The sequence below is a fragment of the Conger conger genome, chromosome 15 (assembly GCF_963514075.1).
Source record: "Conger conger chromosome 15, fConCon1.1, whole genome shotgun sequence".
NCBI lineage: Eukaryota > Metazoa > Chordata > Actinopteri > Anguilliformes > Congridae > Conger > Conger conger.
Window position 1 is genome coordinate 19183320 of NC_083774.1, and position 9869 is coordinate 19193188.

Below are 9869 nucleotides of genomic sequence, written 5' to 3' on the forward strand. Positions count from 1 at the left end.
AAAAGTTATGAGGAAAGACTGCTTAATCACTTCAAGACCTGGCTTGATATGGTGCTAGGCTGAATGCTGGGCTGCATTGCTGGGCTGAATGGCCTGTTCCCATTATTATGCTATGCTATGTCATCAAACACCTCTGCCTATTACGAATGCACTAATTTTATGGCCAGAATTATATTCATTTGTTTGGCAAACTGAAATCTTTCTGGACGTATTTGTCCTATCTTAAAGCCTGAATCAAAAACACAAAAACTATCTAACATACTCAGTGACCACTTTATTAGGTAGACCTGTACACCAGCTTGTTAATGTAAATATTTAACCAGCCAATCATGTTGCAGCAACTAAATGCATAAAAGCATGCAGATATGGTCAAGAGGTTCAGCTGTTTTTCAGCCCAAATGTCAGAATGGGGAAGACATGTGATCTCAGTGACTTTGACCATGGAATGATTGTTGGTGTCAGACAGGGTGGTTTGAGTATCTCAGAACTGCTGATCTCCTGGGATTTTCACGTACAACAGTCTCTAGAGTTTGCAGAGAATGGTGCAAAAAATATCCAGTGAGCAGCAGTTCTGCAGGCAGAAACGAGTTGTTAATGAGAGAGGTCAGAGAAGGGCCAGACTGGTCGAAGCTGACAGGAAGGTGACAGTAATGCAAATAACCACACATTACAACAGAGGAATGCATTAGAGCATTTCTGAACGTGTCAAACCTCTAAGTTGATAGGCTACAGCAGCTGAAGACTTAATGAGTCTAAAAAAGAAGTCTGATAAATACCTAATAAAGAGTGTATGTCCTGTGGGCTCCCTGACTGTCTAAATTATATTCTCTCTGCCACACGCAGAAGTCTTTAATCTGTGATGGGGTGAGCCACCCTTCCAGATCTTTGCTCCTTTGACTGTCCCCTCTCTTTCAGTGCTTCAGTGTCACTCAGCGTCAGGAACTCCTCAGTGGGCTTCCTGTTTCATATCCAAACAGTCTTTATCTTCTTGTTCTGATGGTTTAGCAGCTGAAGGGTGCACTACCTGACTGGAACTGGACTGAGGTGTGAGTCACTACCAAGGGGCAGGCGTGATATTGACCAGCCCTGAATCTTACTCACTTTAAGCTAGGCCAAAATCTAGTTTTATTTGCATATTCTGTTTTGAAATGTTAAACATGGCATTATAATTTATTTACCACTTTGCTTAAATTATTTAAAGAATGTACACACAAATCCGACACTGGTGCCCATCCTCAGCTCTCCCAAACAAATTACTTGTTTGCTTGTCAGAAGTAAACAGCATGACCCTCTTCAGAGAGAAGTTATTTGCATTAAATGTAAAAATGCATTGGGTGAAGACTACTGTCTTAAATTTGTCAGTGGTAGTGTACATATTTTTTATTTATGTAATATGCGTATGGCATAAATAATGGAAATACTCTGCTTCACCTCTTATTTTAGATCTGGCCAATCACTGCCTATATATATTCTATTTATGATTCATTTATTCTATTTAAAAGTACAATAGGTAATTTCGGACTTCTAACGGTCAATAGCGGAATTGCAGCAACAAATCTGCTTAAACCACAACACTGTTTATCCCACTCCTTTTCTGTGAATGCCCTGACATTGAAACACCACTGGCTGTGGCAATTAGAACAAATAAACCAATGAGCTTGAATTATTGTACAATTAGAGATGTTTTAGTACAGAGTGCCAGCCCGTCAACTGTATATTTTGAAACCTGAATTTAAGGACTATAAACACAGGTAGAGGGTGAGTCAACATGTCAGTGAGCCCTTTTCAATGCTAGGAAGGGATTTACAATGGTCTTGTAACAATATTTTAACACAAAAATCCTACCTATTGTACCTTTAAGGCTCCGGATGTGAGCATCACTTTTGCAACATTTTCAAGTGGGAATCTTTTCATCAGTATCGGGTCTAAGATATCTATTGGTCTAAAAGCCTATCCAAAAACTCCCAGGAAATGAATTATTAGCTCTATACCTGTAAAGCATATAAATATCCCCACTATGATGGTTTAAAATGAAACATGTCACAATGGTAAAATAATACAAAAGCATTGTGACTCACTGAACAGTGCAGTCTATACTTATTTGGACAAGCATAAGGTATAAGTTATGTTATTTTTGGCTCCGTTGCACATTGGATTTAAAATTAAACAATGAATGTGAATTAATGTACAGAGTGTAAGCTTTCATTTGAGCATATTTACATTGCATCCCTTTTTATACATAGTCCCCCCATTTTAGGGGACTATAAATAATTGGTCAGCTGTTTCTGATTAGTCAGGTGTATTCAATCATTTCCTTAGTGCAGATATCTGAAAGCTTTCAGTATCTAGTCTTGATTCTTGGCTTTTGATTGCCTTTGTCTCTTACTGGTGTTTGTCATCATAAGGAGTTGTACCAATGACAGTCAAATAGATAGTTCCCAATCAAACCAGAATGAAAAAGTCAATGGAAATGTATACCCCTGCTTTGTATTTGCATGCTCATTTCTCAATCTACATTTATCACCTCTACCTGTAAACCATTGGTAAGATTGTACTGTATATTCATTTCATATTTAGCAGCAAATATTGATAGTAGAATAGCATGGAATAATTATGTGCAAATCCTTCTTGTTTATTTTGCTTTTCAGTGAGCAGCATTTTCACCGATGCTGGAATACCTTTGGGCTATTTTTGATCTTGATCCTATGTTTGGTGGTGAAATAATATTTTATAAACTCCCAGATAGACGCTATATCCAATGTGTCATGTTAGTTTCAGATGAGACTGGGCAGGGATGCTTGTTAACTGGACAAATTATGTGACAATGGTGAAATAGTAACCATGATAGAACAGTTTGCTGCTTCCACTCATAGTTTTCTTGCTGGAGCACTTAATGTCTGAGTTGAGCAATCTCAGGACACAGGCACAAAGGGGTTAAATAAGTCTTAAAATGTAAATCTTAAAATGTTTTTGTCTCCAACAATTTCCATACATAAGACTTTCATGAGTGGGACATGCAAGGTCGGTGGTTCGATTCCCGGGGTAGCCACTATAAGATCCGCACAGCCATTGGGCCCTTGAGCAAGGCCCTTAACCCTACATCGCTCCGGGGGAGGATTGTCTCCTGCTTAATCAATAAATTGCATCGCTAATTAAAATCCACTTATAAAAGCACACATTCCATAATTTTTGATAGTGCTATACATATATATTATTGTCCCAAAACAATAGCTTAGATTTTCACATGAAGGTGATTCTTTCGATTAGAATCTGAACTGCCCTGCAGAACATAATTTGTCAATTGAGGAAGACAAAACTGACAAGGGCCATTCTGAAAGCATCTCTTCCTTTAATACTGCACATCCCTAAACGTTGTGACTTCCATGTTAATGACCGGAATTGAAAAGGGAATTCAGTGCAATTTGATGGGTTCTGCACCATGTCTGGCTTGCCAGCATCAGTTTGGATTGGCAGCAGTGGAGAATGCTTTGGTAGGAATGGCAGATTGTTCGGAAATAGTTCACCATGTGAAAGTGGTTTGTTTGGAGTGCTGGAGTATTCTGAGAGGCAGTGAGTGCGTTGTTGCTTGTTAGTTCAAAATTAATTATTTTGGTGACGTTCTCCAGAGAGATAATGTTATCCAAGACTGGTAATGTGAGTAAAATTTGGAGACTTTCTGATTTCAGATCACAAGTTCTGCAGTCCAAAGCTAGCCTACCACATAGGCAAAAAACTGAACAGGACCCAGGAGCAGTTTTCTTAAAACGGCTCATCCCAATACTGTAATTTATCATTTCATACAAGTGGTTAGGTGGAGAGATTTTACCCACACTGGCTTTTTAATGAAGACATGCCATCTTTGTTTCTTATTGAAAGAAAATGGGGTGGATGAAATATTGTACACATCTGAAGGGTTATTATCCCTCAGGGGCTTTTGAACAAATGTAAGGACTTGCAGTTCTTTATAGTAGAGTGGATTTTCTCTACAGTAAGGTTCAGTATTCCGGTTCTATCCTTAAATCTGTTACTTCTCTGTTACTTTTGTGTGGTTTGTCTCACCAAAGTCTTTAATAATGACAGCATCATGAATTACTTAGCTCCTTGAACTAAGTCCTTTCCTTTAATCTCTGTGGAATTACTCTCATATTTCTGAACGTTGGTTCTTTTTCTTTTCTAAACACAGCGGAGATTCGCAGCTGTCAAATATGTCACATTGACCTTCAGTATAACAAAAATTGCATTTGAAAACCAAGGCTACATTTAGTGAATTGAGCAAAATTTTGCACTTTCAGGGGAAGAGGATGTTTATTTCCATGCAATTGAGGATGTTCTGCGATTGTGAACAAAGTGAAACCAAAATCAATGTGAATAGTGCTCTTGTAATAGGTTTGGTGCCTCGAAATGCATTGCTATTCAATTACTACGTGTACAGTTCTAACTACTGGAATGTATCCGTTGTTTTATAGGCAATTGAACACCTAACACATCCAGACCTAAGATTGACATTTACTGATTGTGAACAAAATGAGGGGTTGCATAACTGGGTTTAATATGTAAGGGCTGTGGAAAAAAAACATCAAAATCACCTTGCGGCTCAAAGAGTTAATGTGTTTTTTATTTATTTATGTATTTATTTTTACACTAACCAACCCATTATCCAACGGACTGCATGTGATGCTGACCTTTATCTCATTGATATCAGGTTCAGTGCCTTTGTCATAACATGTTACCAGGGACGTGTCACCTGACTGCATTATTTTCGGTGCACAGATAATATTAACCCATGAACAGTCATGGAAGACAACCCCAACAGATAAAAAGGCACATAACTGCTACATAATGCATATTGCACATGGTATTTATGTTATCAAAATGGCCTGCCCTATGTTTGAAATGTGTTAAGTTTAAAAATGACTGCGTAACAACATGCCCCTGTAAGTGAATAGTCTCTGAATCACCGAGCCAGTAACAACTAGGAGGAAATATCCTTCAACCCATTACTCCCAAATTAAAACAAAGTAATTAAAGCCAAATTATTTCACAGGAGAATTGCTTCAAATTGAAAATATAATTGAGTCTAGTTGATTGCTATGTTTAACATACTATATTTCAAAACGTATATCTGAATTGATGCCAATTCATGCATATATTGACGTAAACTCCAATTTCTGGCCAAATTCATCATACCCCCAATAAATCATCCTCATCAGAATCACTTTAATGTGTCCAGTTTTCAGTGTTCCTGGATAAAATGGGGGGGGGATAAAATGACTCCTCAAGCTTTACATTTTATGGGATATTATTGGGCGAAATTACATTTTAGTCAATAGAACATAATTTAATTTGTCAGGATGCACACCGGGACCAGTCCAACATTCATTTTTAATCAGGTGAAGAGCGACAGAATAATGTAAAGTAAGCGATAAAGAACAAGACAGGCTGTGATCTATGGCACAACTGCTGTTCTGCAGACGGTAGTAATTTAAATAAGAAAATTATTTTGCTCAAAATTCAGTTGAGACATCACACGATAAACATTACCAATCAAATTATGAAACCACTATTTAATATTGACAAACTAACTGAATTCAACATTTATTGTATTATTCTCAGTGCATGCACACATAAACTTAAATTCCTACTTGTGGGAAACATTCATTACCACGACCGTGCTATCCATTCAAGACAGCCCAGACATGCATGTGCTCTCCATGTCAGCCACTGCTTCTTATCATGGTGCAGATTGCAGATTGTGTTGTTCTCACACAGACATGAGTCAGAGGAAGACAGAAACTTCATGTGCACCAGGACAGGCTGACCTGCAGGGGGCGCTGGTGGTGTGTGGTCATGGCCAACTCCTATCCCGACTATCCATGGGTGATGCTTGAGCTAATTGTACCGTGCCTTGTCTGGCAGCTGGCCACAGTAGGCACAGTTGGTCTGAATTTAAAATCAGACCATGGGGCAATCCATGCAGTAGGCCACTGCCTTAAAAGGATGGGCCACCCTTCAGCTGTAACATGTTTGTGTCTGTAACAAGTATTTTCTAGTGAAAGGTCTTTGCAATTTTGTTGATTTATTTACCTCACCAGATCTAGAAGTGAAAATGCAATTCTGGTGCAATGACACACATGCCATATGGGTTCAGGTAATGTCGACTTTGAAACCAGGCATGCAGAAGTGTAATTGCATGGGTACTATTTACACACACATACACACACACACACACACACACACACACACACACACACACACACACACACACACGCACATACACACACACAAAACTTGTGGGGTTTTTTTTCGTTGTTATTTTGGTCGTTGTTCCATTTATTCCAGAAATGTCAAAACTCACAACTTAGACCAAAGCACACTGTTCAACATTGGTCAAGCTCAAGATGAATTCACCGGTTTTCAGATGTTTTATCCACCATGGTGGCCTGGTCACCCGAGATCTTTAACAACAATAATGGTGGCAATGACAAACCGGCAACACACAGGAGGGAAGGGAAAGCATACCTGAGGTTCTGCACAGGAGAAGATCCCAAGCCACTTGTCCACCTCTGATCAGCATCCTGCTTGCAAACATCCAGTCCTTGGTGGACAATCTGGATGATATTGGGGTGAGGATATAGTTCCAGAGGATCATGATGGACTGTAACATGGCTGCCCCCCCGGTACCGGAATGGGTGATTTAAACTACAGAGCGATTTTCTGTGTTCCAGCAAAACCAAAGATGGGGGGGGTCTGCTTCATGACTAACAAAAAGCTCGTGCGACTCCAGAGACATTAACACCATGTCAACACTCCTGCTCGCCTAACCTGGAATATCTGACAATGATCTATCTTTCTTCCTTCCACAGAAGCACATGATGTGTTGGGCGGGCTGCAGACCAAACACCCAGACGCAGCCCTCATCGTGCTGAGAGACTTTAACAAGGTGGCCACATTCTACCAACACATCAAGTGCCCCACCGGAATATAAACAAGGGATGGGACGGGAGGAGGTGGTGTTGCGTTCAGGGCCTGGACCGCCCTCAAAGACCCCGCTTCAGGACACACTGAGTGATGTCAGCGAGTTTATGGAAGTGGTGATGAGCTTCATAGCAATGACTGAGGATGTTGTTGTTGTTGTGCCTACAGTGAAGGCTAAGTCATTTCCTCACCATGACTAACTAAATTGCATCGTGCTACAGGCTGAGGCATGTGGTGAAGGAGGCCAAGCAATGTTACAGGGACAGAATGGAGTCTCAGTATCACCAGAACTCCAGACGCATGTGGCAAGGTCTACGGGACATTGTTTCAGGTACCTGGGTGTACACATCACAGAGGACCTAACATGGACATTACACTCGGACACTTTAGTCAGGAAGGCAAGGCAGCGCCTGTCCCACCTAAGACGTTTGAGGAAACACAAGGCCTCCCAAACCTTCTACTCTGCCACTACGCAAAGCATCCTGACAGGAAGCATCACCGTCTGGTACAGAACCTGCTTCTCTCAGGACCGAAGAGCCCTGCAGGGAGTTGTGTGGTCGGCTGAGCGCTGCATGGGGACCCTCCTCCCTACACTGCAGGACACGTACTCCAGGAGGTGTTTAAGCAGAGCCAGGAGGATTATGAAGGATCCTCACCACAGACTTCTTGTTACGCTTCAAGGAAATGCCTTCAATGCCTCAAAGCTAACACAGAGAGGGTTTCTTCAATGCCTTGAACAAAGACTCAAAATTTTTAATAATACATTGTACCTGTAAAGAGACCTTGCATTTTGCAGAAGTTACTTAGTACTTTACAGGTTTTTACTTTTATCTTTTTATTATTTGTGTGTTTATTTTTTCCTACCCATCTCTTGATTATTTATTTTTGGCACAGTACTTTCTCATATTACGTATTTAAATATTACTTAATTACTTATTTACTATTACTAATGTTTTTATTGCACAATCTGAATGAGTTTGCCACACCAACATTTCACTGCACATGAGACTTGAGTAATAAGTGCAAATCTACTTTTAGTGTAAACATACACATGTAGTTCTGATATGTGAGGCAAGTAGGATTTAGCTCAGTCTACTATTAATTATCCCCTTTTAACAGATTACCCAAGGGAATAAGCAGCAGACGATTCTTAAATGCATACATGTATCAATGTTTGAATATCTCAGAAACTGCTGATCTCCTGGGAGTCTCTCAAGTTTGCAGAGAATGGTGCGAAAAACTAAAATCATCCAGTGAACAGCAGTTTTGCTCCTGTTAATGAGAGAGGTCAGTGGAGAAGGGCCAGACTGAAAATAACCACACATTACAACAGTGGTATGCAGAACAGCATCTCTTAATACACAATGTGTCAAACCTCTTAAGTCGATAGGCTACAGCAGCAGAAGATTAATAAGTAAAAAATAAATAAACTAAAAAAAGTCTTATAAATATCTAATAAAGTGCTCACTGAATGTACATTGTATACATAAAATAATTTGTATTATGTGGATAAACATTGGAGCCCCGTAAACAATTCTAATAATTAATAAGTATTTCCCAGCTCAATACACAAAGACATGTGTCTTATGAAATACATGTATTCTGCTCATTCAATATGAAATGCATGTATTCTGCTCATTAATGAAACATTTGGAATACATTTAAAATGTACATTGAATAAATACATATAGATTAATTTATTAAAATTTCAATTAAAATCTTGGGTTGTATGTAAAGGATTATAATGCATATGTTTGATTTGATGCACACTTGCTTGGGGTCAGTCATTGTTTAAATAACTGTACTGTTCATATTGAAACTGACAATGTACTACCACAGTTAAAATGAATGCAATGAAATAAGGTTCACTACTTGGGGGAAGTGAATGCTAAAATCAGTGAATACACTCTTGTTCAACAGCACTGCTATTTACACATATGGTACAAGACAATCCTCTGAATGGTAGCTTGCTTGCCATCAACTCATTTCTGTGTAGTCCTGTGTGTAGATACAAGCTAATTGCTAATCAATATGTGAACTGGCATGAGTTTCAGATACACACTTGACTCACCATACAAAACCAAAACCATACAAAGTCCCAAACAAACTTTTGCAAAAAAGATGTATGTGTATATCGGTCCCTGTGATTACAAGTCGCAGTGTAATGTAATTTTTATCCTTTAATGGCAGATGATTGCCTCTGTTCACTGGTCAGTGTGATATGGCGCAGTTGTTTTGCATTCGCTCCCAATTTTTTTCATGCAGGAATGCTAAAAGTATCTTTACCCAGCATCTTTCACTGACAATTTAATTAAAAAACTGACATTGCCTCCCAAATACATTACTCAGTTACAGTGGCATTCATACAGCGTGTATAGTTGGTCAGATGCCTTGATGTTGATTCTGATTATGAATTTGCCACAAAAAATGCTTACGTCTGGGCATGCGACTGTGCCCAGGTAACCAGGTGAGGTGAGTTAGCTGTGTAATCATCTGCTCTAATTCATTAATTAAGTGCAGAATAACAGCGAAAACCAGCAGACCCAGTAGCCCTCCAGGACCAAGGTTGGTGACCTCAAGTGTGTTGGTAATCAGTTGTTTGCAGGTGGAGTCCTCACACTCCTTCACTATTGTATTCTCTCCACTTAAGCTACACTTTTACCACTGTCAGTGTTAACACAGAGAGCTGACCGCAGGAGGCAGAGAGGGAGGGGTAAGTGACTTTTCTAAAAACCTAAATCACTGCTCTTTGCAAACATTTTGTGGGCCTTAACCCTTTAAACTGCTTTCAAATTGATCTAAGTGCACATGTTCTTTGTTGATAATGTGCATCATCAGAGAATACAGTGAATTTTGATATGGCATGACCTTGGTTCACTTTCCGTCCTAGGTGT

At 39.5% G+C, this 9869-nt stretch overlaps 1 long non-coding RNA gene across 1 annotated transcript in view; it reads left to right on the forward strand.

Annotated features, from left to right (window-relative positions):
- The window catches only part of LOC133112101 (uncharacterized), a 121563-nt gene extending 113831 nt beyond the window's left edge, over nt 1–7732 (forward strand). The window contains exon 3 of the long non-coding RNA XR_009705036.1: nt 6864–7732. This is a non-coding gene — a long non-coding RNA (uncharacterized LOC133112101). The remainder of the gene's footprint in view (nt 1–6863) is intronic.
- The last annotated feature ends 2137 nt before the right edge of the window (nt 7733–9869 follow it).